Genomic DNA, 22,462 nt, shown 5'->3' on the forward strand with positions numbered 1-22,462 from the left:
AATTTGAATTGAGTGCAGCAATAAGGTTTGTGAATTTGAGACAAAAAGGAACTGACAAGTTACATCAAAAGTATTCTGAAAGCCTTGTCAAAAAAGTGGATAATAATAATAATAATAATAACAATAATACATTTTATTTGTATAGCACCTTTCAAAACATAGTTACAAAGTGTTTCACAACAGAAGCAAAAAACAGAATCCAATTAAATAAAAGCAAAGGATGAGATAAGAAGGGAGAGGACGGACAGACAGCACCTAGAGTGTGGGCTGGCTTCATCTGGCTTCTCTTGCTGTACTACTAACAAGCTCCAGTCACTAAAAGGCATGCGAGGGTGGTGCATGCGCACGCGTGTGTGTGTGTGTGTCTGCCTCAGACTGTGTTTTCATTTAAAACTGTCCAACAAGCTCTGACTGGGCAGACAGGATTGAAGTCACACACACACACACACACACACACACACACACCGATAGGAAACTGCTGAGGAACCTCTCACTCACACTGCACCACCCTCGGAGAACAGACCAGAAATGTCTGTGGGCTTTTCCACAGAAAATCATGTCAAGCTCTCCAGAGCATCCAAAGCACTGTGTTTAAATATGAAGTTATGACTAACAGAAACCAAGTTTTCCAAATAATGTTGAATACAGTAGTATTTACTGTACGTGTGTCATTGCTGTGTCTGACAACCAGTGATCCACAAGGCCACACAAGATCAGGACTAATCAGCCTTCTTGTTTCTGTGTTCATGCATCTCTGAACTCACGTCTGGCCTGAGAGTGTGCTCGTGTGTGTGTGCGTGCGTGTTGTTCATCTTAGATCAGCTGGTCCACAAGTTATCATCCCAGCCATCTGCAGACACTGTGACAGCAGCTGACACAGCTGTTGTCTTGCACCACTAATATCGTACATGGAAACAATGGGCATCTTAAAAGGAATAGTTTTGGGAAATACGCTTATTCACTCTCTTGCTGAGAGTTAGATGAGAAGATCAATACCACTCTAATAATTATCTGGTCCATACAAGGCTCCAGCCAGCAGCCCGTTACCTTAGCTTAGCACAAAGACTGGAAACAGGGGGAACAGCTAGCCTGGCACCATTTGAAGATGGTACTTATCTTTTCATTTATCTCTCGACCAGAATAGCAAATTAGCATTCTCCTTTGAGCAAAAAGGTTATGACCTGCAACAAAGCTGAACTCCATTTCAGCCAAAGTTAATAAATGTGACTTTCCCTCCAAGACCACTGAGACACCGGGGACATTCATTAGGAAAGACAGTCCATGCAATGAAACATTTAATGAACTGCAATTAAAACATTTCATGTCTCTGTTTCTGTTTCGGTTATCACATGAGGAATTAAGCAGCTTCCTCCTGAAATATTGAGGTGTCTTGTCTTTTTTGGAGAGAACGGCTATGAGTCTGCAATAAAATATGTCAGCAGCAGTGTGCAAAGTGAACTTTCTGACTCACCTTTCAAGGGTCGGTGAATTCGAATTATTCTAGTGGTGGTGAATTCTGATTTAAGTGCAGAATTAGGGGGTGTGATCATTTGAAAAATTGCTCACTCGCTGATATGTTGGTCAAGCTTGAAATTCATCACGGAGAGCAGCAGAGCTCTAATACCAAGGAAACATTTTGAAGTTTGAGAACAGGCAAAAGCCAAACTAATTTCATGTATCATTATAACAGATGTATTGTAGTTCTGCTCATCCTTGTTTTGCCTTTTAACTCAAAAGACTTTTATTCATGGCCTAAACTTAGACCATATCACTTTTTACCACTGTTACATAACTGATTTTAAACCACTCTATTTGAACCTTAACTGTCGTGCTAAATTACAGCGACTTTGCCTTATTCCTATGACCTCTGAAAAATGAATCACAAAGTGGTCACTTCTTCCACTTTCCACTCCAGGGGGGACATTTGGGCACCACAGTGTATAAAAACAGAGCTCACATGCAAACACAAACACACAGGGGAAAAAACAGACACACACATTTATATTGTATCTCTTCATAGCAACAGCTGTACCCACTAGATTAAACAAACTACCATCCTCTCTACATTGCTGACATTCATTCCTACTAAGGGAATCCCTGGGTAGCTGAAGATGCCAGAGCTAGACATAAACTGTACCGTCTGGCTTCTAACAGGATGTCAAAATACAGAGAGACTCCAGGCAGGGAATTTAAACTTATCTTTACAGCTGATGAGAAGAAGTGGTGTGCTCATATAGACATCTCAGGACTTATTAGGCAGTAGAAGAAGATATCACTACCCTTTTATTAGTCTCTCTTTGTAGGTTTTTATCTTTCCTGTTTCCTCACACTCTGTCTCCTCTATTTTCACCAACTTTCTATCCTCCCCCTTCTACTCCATTTTTCTCTACTTTCTTCCCTATTCCCCAATCCATCTGTCTCTCTGTCCCTCTGCCTGTATTGTACCAGTTAATCCATGGAGACTACAGCAGAGCTGACACCCTATCAGTTGATACAAATTATCTCAGGCCTGCCACCAAATGCCCCAGCGTCTACCATGCGGCAATCAATGCGAGCTCAGCATGCAGGAAAAGCACGGTCTGCAAAACACCGAACACAAGCAAATTCACACATAGCTGCATACGAGCACACATGCTCACAGACAGGCACAAACCCCCTCACACAAAGATGAAATTGACTGTGCTTGTATTGTGGAAGAAATTACCTTTATACGTGAGTTGATGGTTGCCTTTTATGTATTCCCACTCCAGTCAGAAAAGCAGAGAATCTCCCTTTCTTTCTTCCATCATAGTCTGAACTCTTTTCGAAGTAACTCCAGTCATTGTCTCCCTAATAAATCACGTTCCCTCTCCCACATCTGCTCACATTAATCTACTCTTCTCTCGAAATGAAAAATTCCCTCCAAAAACTCCCTCACTCACTTGATGCTCACTTGCATCATTGGTGATGTAGGAATTGAAACTAAATAGTTGCCTAAAAAATGAAATGCGGTGTATTTAGACAGACTGAAATAGAGAAGATGTATGAACACACACACACACACACACACACACACACACTGTCTGCTCCAGAGTTCCTATATTTCTCTCATGCCTGCTGTGACACCTTAAAATCCACAGTGCCCAAAGGGAAGACCATTAGTGCTACAGTGATTGAACACTCCTTTACGGACACCTACGCAAAAACTATTCATCTCTCTCTCTCACACATATGGATACACACACATACACACAGAAGGCCTTGGCGGTGCCATTCATAAAGCTCTCTGGGGTAGCAGTAGATTCAGGTGGCCGATTCACAACCCCAGCAGTAATGAAACTGAATCAAGGTATTCCTGAATATGACGCATTGCTGCTGCCTCACACATTTAACATCCAAACTACTTGCATAAGAGTGTGATGAAATGTGTCACACCCACATGAGTCAAGTACAAGCCGTGAAAAAAAAATTTTTTTTAACGCTGTAATGATGGAATTACATTTAAAACAGCATTTGGGCCATTCATTTTCATCAGTTTCACTTGATGGTTTTAAACACTTAAGAGAGGGAGATTGAGGAGCTAAGAGTTCTGAAAAGATAAGTCACTTTATTAATTAGTCAACTGGCAGAAAATGAATCAACAACAATTCTAATAAACGAATAATTATTTAAAAGTTATTTATTAAGCAACAAGACTGCGACCACGCTGCTACCAAACATTTGCTGCTTCCAGCTCTCAAATGTGAAGATTTGCTGCTTTTCTCTGTTTTATGTTTTATATTGTAAATTGAATACATTTAGGTTTGGGACAGGTGGTCGAACAAAACAAGCAATTTGAAGGTGTCACTTGGGGCTCTGGTAACTTGAGAAGAGCATTTTTCACTATTTTCTGACATTTTATAGACTAAGCAATTCATCAATTGGTCCAACGATAATCGACAGATAATGGAAATAATTGCAGCCTTAGCTCTGTTACACACACACACACACACACACACTTAATGATTGGGGCACTTGTCTCTCTCACCACTGTGTCCTCCAAAATTGCTCTATGCAAAGTGGAACACAGGGTGCAGTGCCAGGACATTTGACAGGGAAAAGTACATCCACGCAAGCACATACACACACAAATAGTGTGATACCAAGAAACCTCCCCACTGTTCTCAAATTGCAACCAGAGGAAGACAGCAAAACGAAGAGCAATTATTTAAATCGAGGGACTAACTATAAAAAGCAGGCAGAGGCTGCGGTGGTGGAAGGCTGTATGGATTTGACAGAAATAAAGAGAGCACAAACAATGGAAGAGATGGAGAGAGAGAGAGAGAAACAGAGGTCAGCAGCTGACAAAACAAAAGGATAAAGTCAGAAAGGAGAGCTGCTATCTCTCTATCCCAGGATGGACCACACAAATACACCCTCCCACCCCAATCCATAGACTAAACACAACATTGTGAAAAAGGCTACTGCAGGCAGAGCGGAGCAAGCTGTCAGATTAGGGGTGTTTGTAACATATAGACAAACAGTGTGTTTAAAAATAGAAAGCAGGATCTATCCTATTATTGTATGTGAGCGAGGGAAATCCAAGGGTAGCTTATCCCAGAACTCTCAACTCTCTATCTCTCCCCAACAAAAGCACACACACACACACACACACACACACACACACACACACACACACACACACAGGGGTATCCCAGCTGACCAGCTGGGGCCTCGAGACCATTTAGAGAATTAAAGGCGACAGAATATAAGCAAGAACGGGGAGAGAGGGAGGGAGAGAGGAGAGGCTGAGTGCACAGTAGCATCCACAGGAGAAGAAAATGTTGAGTATATTGTCAAAAGGTTAACAGCAGCAGCAGTGTGTGGGCTGATATTGTCTAATGTAAACATACATTTGATCATACTTACAGCTACTTTTAACCCTCAGGCATGCATTGTATCTCGTGTCTCGCTGCGTGTAGCAGTTCAGCCGGAGTCCATGTTCAAATCCAGACAGCAGCCAAAACACAGCTAAACTCCTCCAGCCAGCCGGCGGCAGAGAGAGAACTCGAGCAGACAGGAGGAAGAAGAGACCAGCAGCCGGCAAGCCTGACTGAGAGAGAAAGAGAGAGACTCCCTCTTTCCTCAGAGAGCTGCCCACCTCTCCCTCCTCCTCCCTCCCTTGTTCCCTCCCTCTTTCCCTTCCCTGGAGCTTATCTGTCCCAAGGGTATCACTTCTTTCTCACATCTCCTCTTCACCTTCCCCCAACACACTTGCGCTCCAACTCTAAAGAGTGTTTCCAAGGCAGCGCCGTCACAACGTTCTCCGCTGACAACTACAGCTCCGAATAGACTTTGAATCACACTCCAGTTTCAGTTCCACTTCAGTCTTTCCAAGAGAGTGAGGGAGAGCGGAGAGAGAGAGAGAGAGAGAGAGCGGAGAGAGAGAGAGAGAGAGAGAGAGAGAGAGAGAGAGAGAGAGAGAGAGAGAGAGAGAGAGAGAGAGAGAGAGAGAGAGATGAAGGGCTGAAAGCTGATCCCCTCCGATCTCATCAAGCAAAGTTACCAACAGCAACCAGACCAGCAGGCAGCTGAGAGAAACACCCGGTTCACCTCCCTCCCTCCCCTTCCCGACTCCCCCCTTCTTACAAAGAGCTCACACCGAGCCAACCAACCAAACCAACCCCCACCTCCCCCTCTGTTGGAGGCACACACCAACACATGTTCACATAAACACACACCTACACGTGCCACATACACTGGACGAGTGGAGCATGTGCACATTTTAGGCATCAAGGTAAAAAAATGCCATTCATGTCATGTTTACCACAAGTATATGTAAGGTTAAAGTTGAAAAACAAAAATACAAATATCACTGAAGAATAACAATCTATTTAAAAAAAAAGTATTTGCAGTAAAATGTAGAAACTATCAAAAAAAACCCTACTCATTAAGAAGAATGTTAGATTATTGTTGAAGAGTGTTCCTTTTTTCTACTTTAAATTTCTGCAGTTAACACATTACATCCAGTTGAGTCTGGGTGTTGATCCGCTCCGCTTTGTTCTACTCTATTGCTTTCTCCTCTTTCCTGTCGTCACATTGTATATCTGCCCACATCTGCACATTACTGCATAACTTGGCTCTGAGGTGATGTGATGACTACATTAATTTATCAGCCTTTAGTTGTTGGGGCCTTTTCCCGTAGCTACATCAGTCATTCACAAAGTCGGGGAAGTGAAGACAGAGTTCGGAATAGCACGTTCCAAAAAAAAAAAAAAACATGTGTAAACATTAACACTCTCGTGCAGGAGTACTCGTGTCTGTGTACAAGCATGTGCACACATACTTTGTACAGTGGTGAGGCATACTACAGTGTTCGCAGTCATGCAGGACTGAGGCCCAGCCTGTCTGACTTTTGTTCTCAGACATTTACAAAGAGGATACATTTAATTAGACACTGTTGCCCATCCAACACACACAAACACACACACACACGTACACAAATGCACATCACACACAAAGGAATAGTTCGACATTTTAGGAAATATGCATATTTGCTTTTGGGTGGAGAATTACATGAGAGTTACAGATTGACACCACTCTCATTTCTGGCCGTTACATATGAAGCTACAGCCAGATTAGTTTAGCTTCGCTAACCGGCTGCTGGCTAGGTTTAATCTGTACAAAAAACAAACTGAAAAAAACTATTTGCCATTTTATGGGGGGTTATGAGCTGGACTATTTCATCGTCAGGACCAGTATATTCTTGGAGTCTCTGTGGGTTGCCTGGAAACTACTCAGAGCAATAACTAAATGTCGAGTTGTTGTTTTTACACTTCGGTTTTGTACGGATTAAACAAATAAGATATATAGCAGTGAGCTTTAAAGGTGCTGGTAGGTGGATTTTGTCATTTGACAGAGCCAGCCTGCTAGAAAGCGAATAAACGTTTTTCCTGATAAGTTGAACTTTTGCTTTAAATTGAATTTCTTTGTCTGTGGTACTGTCCTAGACTTTGGAACTCTTTAAGATGTTAAACAAGTATATGTATATAAAAAAGTATGTAGTATATGTTTTGGACTTACAAAGTTGATTTTTGATATTCAACACAAATGTTCACAAGCACACACATAGGAAAACACACGCAAAGTGTGTACACGTCAAAGCCAGTCAATTGGCCTCTTTCAGACAGAGTTGGAGAAGAGGAAATGTGCAGATCTGTACAAACACACGCTGGCGGCTATGGATCACCTGAAGCAGACGTATGGGTTAGACACATTACCCCCACACACACACACACACACTTCATACATGTGCACACACACACAAACCTCAACCTCCTAACTGACTTGCCATTATTCTAGACACCAGCCAATGTAGGTCAATGGTTTTGAATGTAAGCAGTCACTGTAGGCTTAACATAATACACACAGGTAGGGAGGAGGGGGCTTTGAAGTGCGGTTAGAAATCTGGCAAAGAATCTGAGGCTCCATTTCCATGAAAGTCATGCTGCTGTGAGGCCAAGTTCAGGTTTTATGGTTTGGGTAAATATTTTGCTGATGATTTTCTCTGTAAAAATAAGGATTTACTTAAAAAGTGATGTCGCATTTATTTTTTTAAGCAGTTGTGTACACATGAAACAAGTTTAAAATTGTGGTTATGTACACACTAGTTTAATTGCTGTAATCCTATCACTTCTATTTCGTAATCCTGTTTTATGCAGAAATCCATCAATTCTTCCACAAACGCATTAAGTGTTATTCCCTCCCAGTCCTAGAAGAGAGGATTGTAGAGGTCGGAATTTGTAATATCACCAGGAGACACGACCTAGCGATGCTGCACTGATAGTGAAGGATCAGCTTTAAAGACAGTGTGCCCATAGACAGGTTGAATTTCAGAGTATATGAGGGCTGAGCTCATTATTTTACTGCTGCTAATTTATAGGTTAATTTGCATGTAAAATACAAACACACAAATTCAGCCCCTTAATTCTGCTGGCTTAGAGGCTTTTCTGGGTTTTAGTTTTGGGAGGCTTTGCTTCGAACCAGTGGTCACCAAAATTGATGTGTGGTCCAGTATCACAGCAATAACATATTGTATGTAAAATCTGTTGAGCGCACATGTTCCTCGATAAAGTAAACATGCTGAAAATATGTCTAGTTTACTGATTTTTACGTTTTCTGCATCATTTTGTATATCACTATGTGAGTGTGATGTCAGTACACTCCATTTTTAAGTTACTGTCTAATAAAGGGATTCAGACTCACTTCTATCATCCTGAATAAGAAACCAAAGATACAGTTTGACATTAAAGCTTCTAACAGAGGACTGAGCCTGCGGTACATCCCCCATCTTCTCTGCTGGACCCTGCCGTAAATTGCCTACTGATTTTCTGCCTCAAGGCACATTCACACTTAAGGGACCCCATGGGGTCTGGGGAGAGTATATATATATGTGTGTGTGTGTGTGTGTGTGTGTGTGTGTGTGTGTGTGTGTGTGAGAGAGAGAGAGAGAGAGAGAGAGAGAGAGAGAGAGAGAGAGAGAGAGAGAGAGAGAGAGTTAATCTGCAGGACAATGGGGACCCCTGTCCTCACCCCACACACACAAAATAAGGGCTAGAGGCCTCACAGCTGAGCAGCTTACTGACAATAGAAACTGGAAGTGTGTGTGCATATGCATTTGTGGGTGCGTGCATGTGTGTGTGTGCGCTGCCTCGTGCTAACACACGTGCCAAACACACAGCCATCCAACTGTCCACACGGCAGGGTCGATAGATGGAGGTACGGACGGATGAAAGGGGAGAAAAGGAGTAAAAAGAAAGGAAATGGGAGGAACAGGGTTCTGAAACATGCAGCCTCATGGTGAAGGGTGAGGACAGTTAGAGGGAGAGAAAGGAAAGGAGAGTAGAAAAAAGAAACAGTCGTTGGTAGAATTACTGTGTACAGATAGCTAAGAGAAAGAGTGACAGGAGCATGGGCAATTTGGACGCAGTATGATCAGCTGTTGTTTTCACACGTGGACCCAAATACACTCAAACATTTATATCCCAATACTTCTGAGGACCCTAATTATCTACCCTGACCTAAAAATGCTTTTACTTCAAAATTAAAAGGAACAGTTGGACATTTTGGGAAATATGCTTATTTACTTTCTTGCCAAGAGTTAGATGAGAAGATCAAAACCATTTGTGTTTTAACAGGGGTTATGTGCTAAACTATTTCCTGGCAGGGTGCAGTAATTTCTTGGGGTCTTGTCGTCACCGTGAGGTTGCCAGGCAGATCAGAGACTCCAGAAGGTCGCTGCACCGGGCCAAGACATAGTCCCTCAAATAACCCCTTGTAAAACCACAATGTGTTCTTTTTACACTTGGGTTTTGTATGGATTAAACACAAGAAACAAAACATGCTAATTAGTGAGCTTTAAGGTACTGGTAGGTGGATTTTGTTACCTTCGGACAGAGCCAGGCTAGCTGTCTCCCCCTGTTTACAGTCTTTATGCTAAGATAAGCTAACCCTCACCTTCATATTTAGCATACAGATATGAGAGTGGTATTAATCTTCGCTTCTAACTCTCAGTAAAAAAGCAAATGAGTGTTACCAAAAAACTATTCCTTTACGCCTAAATCTCAACTGTAATCTAACATCGTCAACCATACAGTAATAATCTGCAAAATCCTTCACCTTAAATTGTAATTGCTTTAATGTGTTTTTGCACCCAGGGAAGGTTTCCAGTAAAGTTTCCTGTGTAACAAAAAAAAACAACAAACAAAAAAAACAAAAACAACGCTGGTGTTCCCTCTAGTTTTGGCTTTGCCACTTTCCTTTTTAGCACACTTACCTGTGTCTCCTTTTTTGAATCTGCTGTTGATGTAGCACTAACTTTTTTGTTTATCTTTGGTGACTGTACCCATTTAAACTTACTACCAACTACAATTTTTACAAACAAACTGCTGCATCCTGCTGATGCATAACATAAAAAGCATAACTTTTCCATTTAGATCAGGAAATCTCCCAGCTTTCATCAACTGCGTATGTTTAAAAAAACTACTCTATGATATCATTACAAGGTAGTACGTAGACATTTCGTTATTTTCATAAAATGTATGTGAACCAAATACCTAATCCTACTTTCAATCCTAACCCTAAACCCATTTTATCCTTGAACTAATCTTAATTTAGTTCTTGTAAAACCCAAATCTAATCTTAATTCTAATCTTTACACCAAACCCCAGTCCTCACCCTATAAGAGCCCCTGAAAGGAGCAATGCCTGGTGAAATGTTCTCATATCAGAGGGTTGTCCTCTGCCTGTGAGGACATTCATAAGAAGATGAGAACGCCAACATTCAGCTGTTATACTGTGTGAACACTAAAGAAAGGCTCACTGAAACACACAGGCACTCCACTCCTTTCCCTCTTACACAAACACTGATACAGATGCTGGACATCTGAGTACAGCAGGACAGCAGGTAGGCATTAATTCAGCCTGGCTGCACAATCAATGATGGTAAATGGAGGCAGCAGGAGGGACAGACAGCGATCTGCTGCTTTCATTTCCGTCTCTCTCTCTCTCTCCATTAAAACAAAACCTTTCCATGTCTTGTTTCATTATAGGAAAGCTCTCTAAGTGAGTCACAGTCTCACTTTGTACAGCACACATGCAGTTTTCTCTCTCTTTCAGGCTCTTCAATTACACTGTCACTGCGTCTGTCCTTTGCTCTCTGTACAATATACAGCTCTCTCTTTATAAAGACCATGTCTTCTCTAATGCAGGCACATCTGAAAATCTTTCAATGTGCCAAGTTTTCCGTCAGCACTAGCATTGTCAGACTGTTTTATTCAAGTTTGCAGCTCACACTCTTATTCAGCTTTTGTAACCTACTTAAGCCAGCACTTATACCAAATTTCCACCAAACTGTATTTCACAATTTTTGAAGGGCTGTTTATTTTAAAGTCTGGAGAACGGAGCGTGTCAGCAAGTCAAAGTTCTCAAAAATAATTCACATGACAAGAAGAGGCCTGCGATCACATGACAATCATATGTCAGTGTTTCCTGTTTACAACAGATCAGCAATGTCAAAATTATCTACTTTAGTAAGCATTTTTAAAAATATCTCTTTTCAACACTGGCTTAGTCTGTGTACTGATGTTTCAAATTCAGTTGAACGTATGTCTCTCCTTCGCTCTTTTATAGCTGCCGATGGCCTCTTTCTCACCTTCCTCCCCTCTGTCCACCTCTCCCTCTCCTCCCTCTCTCTGTGCTCCACATCTCTTTCTCTGCTCATCCATCCATCAAGCCAGCACCTCCCTTGCCACTCCTGACAATCGTCTTCCTCATGTTTCCCCTCTCTCTTCTCTCTTCTCCTCCCTTTCTCTGCCCTCCCTTCCTTCTCCACCCCTCCTCCTCCCTTTTCTCCAACATCTGCTGGTTTGCGTCTGTCACTGCTGACCCTTCGTTGCCACGTGCCAAGTCCTCCTCTCAGTGTCCCACAGAGACCCTAAATCATTAACATGCACATGTGCGCACACACACACACACACACACACACACACACACACACACACACACACACAGAGACACACACAGACAGATCGGCTTGTGATAGGTGGCTGTCTCCCACCCACAGAGAGTGAGAAAAGCACACAAATTCAACCTCTGATAGCAGACTCTCATTACATCGCTGTATCATTTGTCAATTAAATGTCTTATGAAGGCTAAATCCTTCAATTAAAGGGGTCTGGACAATATGTGCAGAGAATCTCAACAGCTTTAAGATAGTCACTCTGAAGCGCTCATTACATTACAGCTACAGACACACACTAACACTGGCATTTGGGTTTGGGGTTACTGCTGTGCTAAAACACACTAGCTTTAAGACTCCCCAGTTAATGAGAAAGTTTGTGCTGTTCAGCGAAATAAATGGATCACATACTCAATAAGAACATTACTGCCATATTGTAATATACAGCATCTTACCACAGAGATTGAAAAAACACACATGTGTCCACAGCATAAAGTCCACAGACTTTTTACTTGTTTTTTACGGCTCATGGCATTCTAGACTACTTTTTATTGCCAACATGATATACGTACGTATGAACATGTCGTACTGTGTGAAATCAGTTTCTTTCATTTCACTTCAAGGTCCGACAACTCTGAAGATGCTACAGGAAATGGGATCTTACAAACCACACTGACACACGTCCAGCATCGTCTCCTCACACCAGTCGAGTGCAGACACATGTGGTAGTCTTCGTGTCTGCACCTCATACGTTACGTGTGTGCTTCAAGCCCACACATTTCCTGTAACAACTGCACATGGATATGGCTATTGTGAAATCTTGTGTAGAATATTTGCCAGAGCCATTTTTCTACTGAATCAACCACTGTTTCAAAATCTGAGTCATGACTTCAAAACAAAAAACCAGGTCACAGTCAGGCAGACAGACGATCAGATAGAAAAATAGAGTAGACAGGAGTAATCGGTGGAGACACAGATACATTACCCACATCTACCCACACACACACACACACCTGCTGGATAGACAGGCAAAGGGAAAAGTAAGCAGGCTTAAGTGTATAGATTTACTTTTATCTCTTGTCAAACTGTTAAATATTGTCATGAAAGATATGAATAAAATGTGACGACACCATTATGGAAAAATATTTCTGTACAGCAAAACCTGAGTTAATATGAGTGTAACAGATCAAAATTTGTTTATTCATTCATTCATCAATCTACTGCCACAGAAAGTGCCCAGCTATTGCGTGAAATCCTGCAGAAATCCTGTTCACAGTGCACCTTAGCCAGTGTTCAGTCTACATGGACATGTTTTTATCCTGTATGTGTCTGTCCAGGCCAGGGCCAAAGGTGAAAGGACAGTCAAATACGTAGACTACAGGGTTGCCTGTCATCAATAAACCAGACACACAGATAAGGAGTGATCAGGACTGCACTCAGCAAATTTACAAACAAATGTAGACACATATAGACTCTGTACTTACACAACTCACATTCTTATCCTTATCCTGCCGTTTCCTTCATCGTTGTGGTGTTGTGCATTTAGAAACTGTGTCATCGTAGGTTTAAAAAATATGTCTGCTACAGCAGCATTTAAAGTTCCCATCAACCCAGAATTTCATATTTTCCATTTACCACGTCATGCTGTGCAAAGAGACCCATTTATAAAATGTGATATTAGCCTTGTCACACCTGGTGACATGCACTCTGTTGTGTTGTCATACTGCATGACAACAATGCTGCCAACGTCTACAGAGAGGTCTTTTTTGCCCCCAAGTATGATGTGTGTTTTTTCATCGTTCTCACTCATCAAGTCAACATTTCTACGCATTTAAGTGTAACTCGGCACAAACAGGGGTGTAAAAATGTCATAACAAAACATCATTTGGACCTATAATTCAAGGCCGGAACACCTGCAACATCTCTCATCATGTGAAATCATTCATGGCCATGCAGTACATCAGAAAATTTTGATTGAAGATCACAACAACATATCTAATTCAGACATTTAACAAATGACAAACTATGAAAGCTGTTTGAGGTTTGAAATTTAAAAAATGATAAGATTTTTTAAAAACAAAATCCAAAAGTTAGAATGAAAATTTTTTATTAAATAAATAACTATTCATTCTTTTACGAGGATTAAAAAGGTGCCCTGTGGAATTTTCTTGTAAACAAAGTTACTGTTTACATTCATTGTTTCTCACCAAAACATACTGTGTGTATCCTTGAGGCCTAATATTTGCAAAGCTAGATTTTTTTAAATATTTTGAAACCTCTATTGTTTGCATGTTTGCTAGCTAGCAGTCTTCCTCTTCCCTGCCTTTCATGGCGTGTTGCTTTGTCTCTTGGTGCATCATCGTCAATCAACTGTCTATCAGTGGCATATGCGTCTGTGTGCGCACACACAAGATTCCCTCACTCATTAAAAGATTGCTCCATAGCGCTACTAGTGGTCAAAAACTCCACAGGGTTCCTTTAAGATTCAAAACATTTATAAGAAGCAATTAAGTGTAACCACACATTTTTAATCTATATTTAATCAGAGGTTTTCAATTTAGTCTTTAGTTTTACTATATTCAGATCATCTCTTCTGCAGTCAAATTGAGCTTAACAAGAGTTGTTCGAAGTAGCCTATATTTTCATTTTTGTTAAAAAAGCCTATTCTGCACCACACCTGTGTGTTGTACTGTACCGTTGTAATGGAAATGAACATATAAAAAGAGACACAAGTGGTATTGTTGCACTTTGTGATAAACTGTGATTAGCAGCCAGCACAGTATGTCCACTGCGTGTATGTGTAGAGATATAATGTAAAAGTAAAAAGGAGAGACAGGAAAGAAAATTGACAAAATGAAAGTTAGTCCATGGGCATGACAAAATGACAGTGAGATATGATGGTGTGTATTTGGAAAAGGACAGGAGTACTCATTATTATTGTTTATGTTTATTACCTTACATAAACACAACTTGTTCAAAAACTCAAAAGCTCTTTGCAACTACATTTGTGTGTACACACTCAGACACAGACACACACACAGACACACAGTATAGACCGGAGTGACAGTAACCACACAGGCAGACCTTGTACAACAGCAGGACTCAGCAGAGCAGTGTATGTGACACGTAGGAGATGACAGATGGGTTGATGAAGAGTCGAGGAGTTCAGAGTAGAGCTGAGTGATATCGAGCAGCTTTCTGGTCAACACAGCAGCACAGCCGGCAGTTTCTCAGCCCACAGCAACTTAGCAGTTTATGGCAGCTCCATTTCCTCCAGACAGCCTGGGAGGGAGCACCAGGCTGCTACAGTAATCTACTTTGATTTGGGATTAGCAACCCTCTGCAGGTGTCACTCTCTGTCTGTTTGTCTGTCCAGCTCTGTCTTGACCTCTCCAACACTCTCCTTAACTCTACCATTCAGAGAGTTCTGCTTGTATGTATTCAACATTTAAACCAACATTCTGATATTGCACTGGTAACAACAATTTAGTTGCAAAGTGGTTAAGTTCCCATTTAAAAGTTTTATTTTGATACTCAATGTTCCTCACCATAGACACACAGGAGTCTCCTGGATAATTCAACAATAGTATAGGTTATATTTTAGCCATGAGTTTAGATAATTGAATCTTCATTTCTGAGAAATCATGTTTTTCCCGTCAGTTTGGTACGGTAGATGGCTCAAAGATACTTATAAGTCTCAGTCGCTATTACTATGGAGGAGAAGCCCGTCAGAGGTGAGAATCAGCGCAGTAGTAAACTAAAAACTTCTCATTGTTGAAATTTGGAACAAAACACTATAGTCACTGAATGTATCTAACATGGACCCAGACTCTAAAAGTGAACCAATTTTAACTGCTGAAGTTAGTGTTTCTTACAGAAATGCGCCTTGGGAGTCGTAGTACTCCTGTCCTTTAATTTTTGTGTGCAGACTTGTACCATTGCCTTTTTAATCAAAGAACCAGACATCTTCTAAAGCAATCACTTCTCTTTTGTACTTATGATTCAACTGAGAGAATTCCATGTCCATTCAAGCTCTAACATTGTTTATGTAGAAAATTAAAGTAAAGACTTTTACTTTTGGAACCCTGGTTGCCCAAAATAACACCTCCTACTTTGCAATTCTGGTAATAGTTCGACATTTTGGGAATTTCGCTTATTGGCTTTCTAGCAAAGTTAGATGAGAAGATTGACACCACTCTCAAATCTGTTCATTAGAAATGCAAACAGACTTAGTTTAGTTTAGCACAAACACTGGAAACAATGGTAAACAGCTAACCTTGCTCTGTCTAAGCTAACCAGCAGCTGGCTGTAGCTTCATATTTAACGAACATATACAAGAGCGGTATCGATCTTCTCTTCTTAAAAAGTGAATATTTCCCAAAATGTCAAACTTTTTCAGTCATCTATTACGGAATATATAAATATTTGCCAGTTAAAACTTTTCAAATGTGAGGATTTGCTGCCTTTCTTTGTATTATATCATTATTAATTCATTATCTTTGGGTTTTGGACTGTTGTAAGGACAAAAACAAGTTGTTTGCTGACATCTTCTTCGGCTCTGAGAACTTGTTATGGGCGCGATTCACTATTTTCTTATTTTGTAGACTTAGGCTGATTGATAAAAAAAATATTCAATAGATTAATCAATGATGAAAATAATAATTAGTTGAAGCCCTACTCCATTGTGTGTAAATGTGAATATAAATGTAATAGTTCTTTACACATCAAATCTGCGGACCCTTAATCGGATTATTGTGTGCATGTAACTGACTCTCTTCTCTCTCTCTCTCTCTCTCTCACAGGCAAAGAGAAAGTCAAGACTAGCAGTGGTGGATGAGCGTGTCAGTAAACATTCAAACACTACAAGTGCCAAGTGATGCGTTTCAGTTTTGTGCTGGCAATTCAAATGAAACCAGACTTTGCCGCCATGAGATGAGAGCCGCTACAAACAAGAGAACTGAGTAGCCTCATACATTCAAACTGCTTATCTGCTCCGGTGAGGGGAAAGGTCAAACTGATGAACATCTCCTTCTGAAAACAAAAGACCACGGCTCATTATACATCAACCCCACTGAAAACACCCTATGTCAGACGATCTAATGTTGCTATGACAACTACAGAAGTGGTGAGGAGGTACACACACACACACACATGCAGAGACAGACAGGCATGCAGGCGACAAATTTCAGTAGGATGTAGGGCTACACAAAGGATGTCTCCACTGTAAGCATGAGAATAAGAGGAGAGCCAAATATAGCAACAGAATAATGAGCTTCTTATCATCTGCTCCATCGTTTCCATATCTCCTCTGCTTTCCTCATCGCTCCATCTCGATGCGTCATTTTCCCTCTCCTCCTTCCCCCCTGAATGGACCAAATATTTCCCTAGGGCCACTCTCATGTTACACCAGGAATTTTTGATTATCTGACGACCACAAGCTTTTCCTCAAAAAAAAAAAAAAAAAAAAAGGTACTTGACAATTTCCTCACATCAAGAACAGAATATTTATGTCTGTCTGATCATGACAGTTCATGGATCTAGCTAACTAGCTAGCTTTTTGATCATTGAAAAAAAAAAAAAAAAAAAAAAAAAAAGAAGAATTGAGGATCTCTGATGTCAACAACACAAGAGACTCAAAGCATGTAGGAGTTCATCTGGACTTGGCCTCTCTCCTTCAAGTTTTAAGGAGGAGGTGCCAGAACTACGTGTGTCAAAGACATCCTCAACCACAGTCACACACACACACACACAAACTTGCCCACCGAACAATCCACACTAGACTGCAAGCAACAATTATTTTCATTAGCGAATAATCTGTTGATTATTTTCATGACTCACTGATTAATTGTTTTGTTTACGTCAGAAAATTGTGAAAATTTCCCAGAACCCAGGGTGTTATCTTCAAATAGCTTTCTTTGTCCGACCAACAATCCCAAATACAAAGATATTCACTTTACTACACTATTAAACAGATGGAAGCAGCAAATCTTCAAATTTGAGAAGTTGGAACCAACAAATATTTGGCATTTCTGCTTGAAAATTGGCACAAACGATGAATCAATTATAAAAATCATAGAGCAAAATTAATCTGCTGTCTCTGCTGCTATTTCTGTCTCTCTTTCTCTCTCTCTCTCTCACATACACACACATGCGCGCACACACACACACACACAAACACACACACACATTGTAAATTGGACGGACAAACTCTCCAGTTTCACAGCCACCTCCTATTTCTTTGACTAATTCAAGGCGATCGGTCAGATCTGTTACAGATGCAGATAAACCAGCTTGGAGGCGAAGCCCTGAAGCAAACTGATGCTTTTCTTATCACGCAGCAACATAACATGCTGCCACAAATTGTCGGCATCTGTCATTTAAATACAAACACCTGGGGCTGTGGGAAGAAAAATGACAAACAGCTGGCTCACATATGTCTGTACCTCTATATGTGAGTCTGTCTTCATGTCGGCTCAGCTGCGTTACTACCTCCGCTGCTGGCTGTACAACAATGCCCCCCCATTCCGTGTTTGTACGTTTTATACAGAACGGCGAGCATTCCCGCCTTGAACAGGCTGTATAAAAGGGGTTAGGGTTTCACACAGAATAATTTCAGTAGTAAATCACAAAGTGCTGACTGGATAGTGCTTCTGTTCTGAGTGTTCTCTAAGAGCTCCAGTATACTCATTTTGAAATTGAGTTTGGTGTGTGCTCAAAGGCTGTCAAACCCGTAGCTGGGTGCAAATGCCACACTGGAGGTATTTCCTCTTCACCAGAAGTTGAATGAAGATGAGATAATGGTGGAAATAATTCTGGTGGTGAAATCCAAAACAAAGACAACACAGTGCTAGGGGTGGGCAATATGGCCAAAATCTTCTATAGCGGTACATGTAATTTTATATCACGGTTTATATCACAGTACAGTAATTGTTAACTATTAAAATAACCATACTGTACCGTACTTCATCACATTTGATTATCTTCTTCTTTTTAGAACTTCCATACAAACTAAAACAACTCCTCCTGCTCTGTATTTACAATTTCCCCCCTTCCATGTTTTCTTATCACTCTTCTTCTGTGGTGGTTGGCAAACCAGCTTAGAGGTGCATTACCGCCACCAACTGTCGCTCTCACGTCACGTGAGAACGTGGTAAGCAGTCCTGCTGCCTAAATCAAGCATAAACCTTGCGAGGCAGCTGAATTTGCAAGATCACGCAAGAGTCGCGATATCACACAAGAATCCAGCCCTGATTTGCTGCCCCGAATATATAGCAGATACACTAAGGGATAGCTCCCACAGTGGAAACGGTATTGCCAAATCTCTACTGGTGAACATATTTCTACCGTCGCACGGTATATACCATCATCGCCCCAACCCTACACAGTGCTGAAAGTCACAGCTAATAATACAGGGGGAAGAAGATCATTTAGAATAAATTCTAGTAGCATTTTTACCGCTACAAAAACAGCAGACAAGGGAATTGTATGTTCATTTGAGGTAATTTAGAAACATTGACGCAAAAATAGTTTGTCCTGCTTAGTACATAATATGGTCACAATTCTTTAACTGTAATAATAGCTATATTTAAAGGGGACCGTTTTCAAAACTGTCATGTTTCTGTCATGCGTTTGTGTTAAAAATGAATATCAGATGATTTTTCATTATGTGATATTTTGAACGCTTAAATATTGACATCAGTATCTGCCTCAAAAATCCAGTATCAGTCAGACTCTAAATTACCTGAAAGGTGCCAAGTACAGGTATTGACCCGATCAACGTTTTTGTATTAAAAATGCATTACTTTATGTAAAAAGGGTCACTCATCTTGACAAACCCACAGAGAATCAATTCCCCTCAGTTCTACAGAGGGTTTCAGCTTCTTTCAGCTCATTGTTTTGGTTTTATGGCAGTCTCACTGCTCTCAACAACCAGCAGGCAGCTGTTTTCAGCAAAAAAGATCTAAAAGCCCACTGTACACGACTAGCTGGTGAACATAGTGGAGCATTTCGCAACTAAAGAGCCAGATATTTCCCTCAGGAGTTGAAGACCAAAAACATTCATCAGGTGGACACAAATACGACTCACATGAATTATAGTGTTGCTCTGTAGCTGCTGGATGTATAAATGAGCAACTGTTGCTAACAAGTTCACCATATCATCTTAAAAGGTGATGATATAGCAGTCATAATATCAGTGATGGCCCCCAAGAGGCATTAATCATGTGTTTAACAAGTTTTTGTGCATTCAGGGGAACTTAGTTAAGAAGATGGATTTCTTTCCAAGTCACATTAAAATTGATTAATCTTGGTCTCACAATAAATATAATAAAACAATTTAAAATGCAGGTAGCCCACTGGTAAAAAAAAATAATCTAATCACACACTGTCCACATGAATCACATGAAGTTCTTACTGGAGTCCAGCTTACACTGTGGCAATCAAAGCCCAGTGTAGGGCTTGTTTTCCCATTATATTTATTGCCTGTGAGAACATGCCAATTTCCATTTCCTTTCAACTGTACTGCCAGCTTAAATTGTTCTGTGTGAGAGAGAGATGGGGGGGGGGGTAGATATTTGACAAGTACTGGTTAACATTTTCATTATAAATACTACTTTTCCCTCTAGGTTCACAAATATCCACCAACTCAGGTTTGAAAATGGAAATTAGTGAAAAAAGCCCTCCATCACATTTGAAGTAAAACACCATCTGAAACCTCAGTGAGATGCAGAAATGGGGACACTCTAAAACTCTTTGAAGGCATTCTGACAGACTGAAGGCTACACTTGAATGGTTTATTCATTTCAATTCTCAGCTAATATACAACATACATAAATAAATAAACATAAAGTATAACTATATAAGTATAACTAAATATAAATAAATACATTATTTCCTCCACCTCTTCCTGCCATCCACGGGCAGCTCAACATACATATGCACATAAATATTCATATGCACATAACACACAGCTGCTGCATTATAAGCCTGTCCAGTGCAGTGACTGTCTGGAGTTGGTTGATGAACAGTGATTGCTATTATGTGATTAAGTGATTACTAACACACACACACACCACACACACAACGCACACACAACGCACACACAACGCACACACACACACAAACACGCGCGCAGAGTGGGCTCCACTCCTCTCAGACTGGTGACACACCTCATCAAACTGTGGTCTGTTACAAGTGGTGCCGACACGTGTGTTTGTGTGTCTTTGAGTGTCTGCCTGTGTTCATAATCATGCCTGTGTATGTGTCACTGTCTGTGCGGCAGCAGTGTGCCTATACAGCATGTGGTGGTGGTCTGGTTTCTGCGCAGAGGGCTGTGGAGTGGCCTGATGAAAGCTCACACATGGTGGCCTGAGACAAGCCTGAACTCCTGTCGTGACCACAGCGTTCAAACGGCTGGACGACAGAACTTCCAGGTCTGTCTCAGTGAAGAGATAGTTAGCAGACTGTCGTCATGTTGTCATGGAAATAAGCTGATCTTTAATGTCTGGATGCTGCCATAAACAAGAGGATGTTCTACATAAAAACAAGACCGCATTCCCACTTCATTTACAGCCACACTAGCCGGCAGAACATTATAGCCACGAGCTACATAAGGACTTTTACATGGTAAGAATTCATTTACTGGAACAAGTTAATCTATCTTCTATATTACATGGGCACATGGCTAATTATTATCCAGAACAATCTTGATTTCTGCTGGATATTGATACTGGATATATTAATCTCTCTCATCATTCTTAAATTAAAAGGGCAATCTAGTGAAATAATATTAAACTTCCATAAAGTTGACATGTTTAAAAAAAGACTGGTCATAACAGAAGCATTTAGTCCTTCGCATGGATCAAGCTCCAAAAATACTGGATCCTTAATTTCCTATAATGCAATTTGATATCTTCTTTGCTTATGCCTTGATTCTGTCATATGGGATGGATGGTAGAGATGGGAAAGATTCCCATGTTTACGCCTTGCAAGCATTCACGTCACAGGACAACTCAAGACAGTTGTATGATTACAGAGTTGGTTGAGTGAGGGTTAAAAATACTGTGTATTGACAATGTAACACTATCGATTAAATTTGGGTTTAATTACCTTTAACAGGCATCATTCCCTATGTTCTTGTTTTTCAGGTCTTTTATATTATGAAGTCGAATATATCAGAAGTCCAAGTTTCTCTGTCATAATTACGACTTGGATGTTGATGTGAACACTGTTTACAAGCTGTAGTCTCATAATTACGATAACTCCGATATGATACGAACGTGGCATTTGACCCTTTCTGACTGGTAAACACCAGTGTTAATTTCATTAACAAAAACTATGAAGAAAAACGTTCGTCAACGACCATTTTTCCATGACTACAAAGAGATGTTGACGAGCTAAAAATCTTTGATAATTAAAAACTACGACGAAAGGTATGTTTTGTTGAAGAGACGAGACTAAAATGTGAGTGGTCGGCTATCCGACATTCAAAAAATGCATGATATTTTCCCCCAATTGTGCGTTTAGTCTGTCTGTCAAAATATAAACAATGTATCCCTGTCATTGATTGACATGTGATGCAGACGGATGTGACGTGTGCAGATACTGTCCCAAACCGACAGCAATTTAATGACAACAACATGATGGCTTCAACTCAAAAAGGGTTTGGTTGGAAAAAAAGAATGGACACACCATTTATATTTCGGCAGAAAGGAAAACACAATGTGCTGTAGTAAAGGGAGATGGAGAGATGCCCTGTGGCTAGAAATTAGGTGGAAAGAATAAAACCAACCTGAAGAGACACTTGAAGGCGCACCACCCTGCTATTTATGCCACGGTAAATTAATAAATGTATATAATACTGGGCAGTCGGCTATGTCAACTTGTGGCAAATTTGCTAGCAAGACACGTTAGGCTTAGCCTGGCTGGAAGCCAGTTTCTCTTCGCAAAAAAAAAGTTTTTAGTTTGCGATAGCAAATGAATGAATGAG

At 40.6% G+C, this 22,462-nt stretch overlaps 1 protein-coding gene across 2 annotated transcripts in view; it reads right to left on the reverse strand.

Moving 5' to 3' along the window:
• The window catches only part of LOC122886729 (SPRY domain-containing SOCS box protein 4-like), a 73,419-nt gene that overhangs the window by 39,831 nt on the left and 11,126 nt on the right, over nucleotides 1-22,462 (reverse strand). The window contains exon 1 of one of the 2 annotated variants that reach the window (XM_044219256.1): nucleotides 4,888-5,128. The exons of the other annotated variant lie outside the window; for it this stretch is intronic. The gene's annotated coding sequence lies outside the window, so the exon portion shown is untranslated. Of the gene's footprint in view, nucleotides 1-4,887; nucleotides 5,129-22,462 lie in introns of those variants that run through there. 2 annotated transcript variants of the gene reach the window in all.

The sequence above is a fragment of the Siniperca chuatsi genome, linkage group LG13 (assembly GCF_020085105.1).
Source record: "Siniperca chuatsi isolate FFG_IHB_CAS linkage group LG13, ASM2008510v1, whole genome shotgun sequence".
Taxonomy (NCBI): domain Eukaryota; kingdom Metazoa; phylum Chordata; class Actinopteri; order Centrarchiformes; family Sinipercidae; genus Siniperca; species Siniperca chuatsi.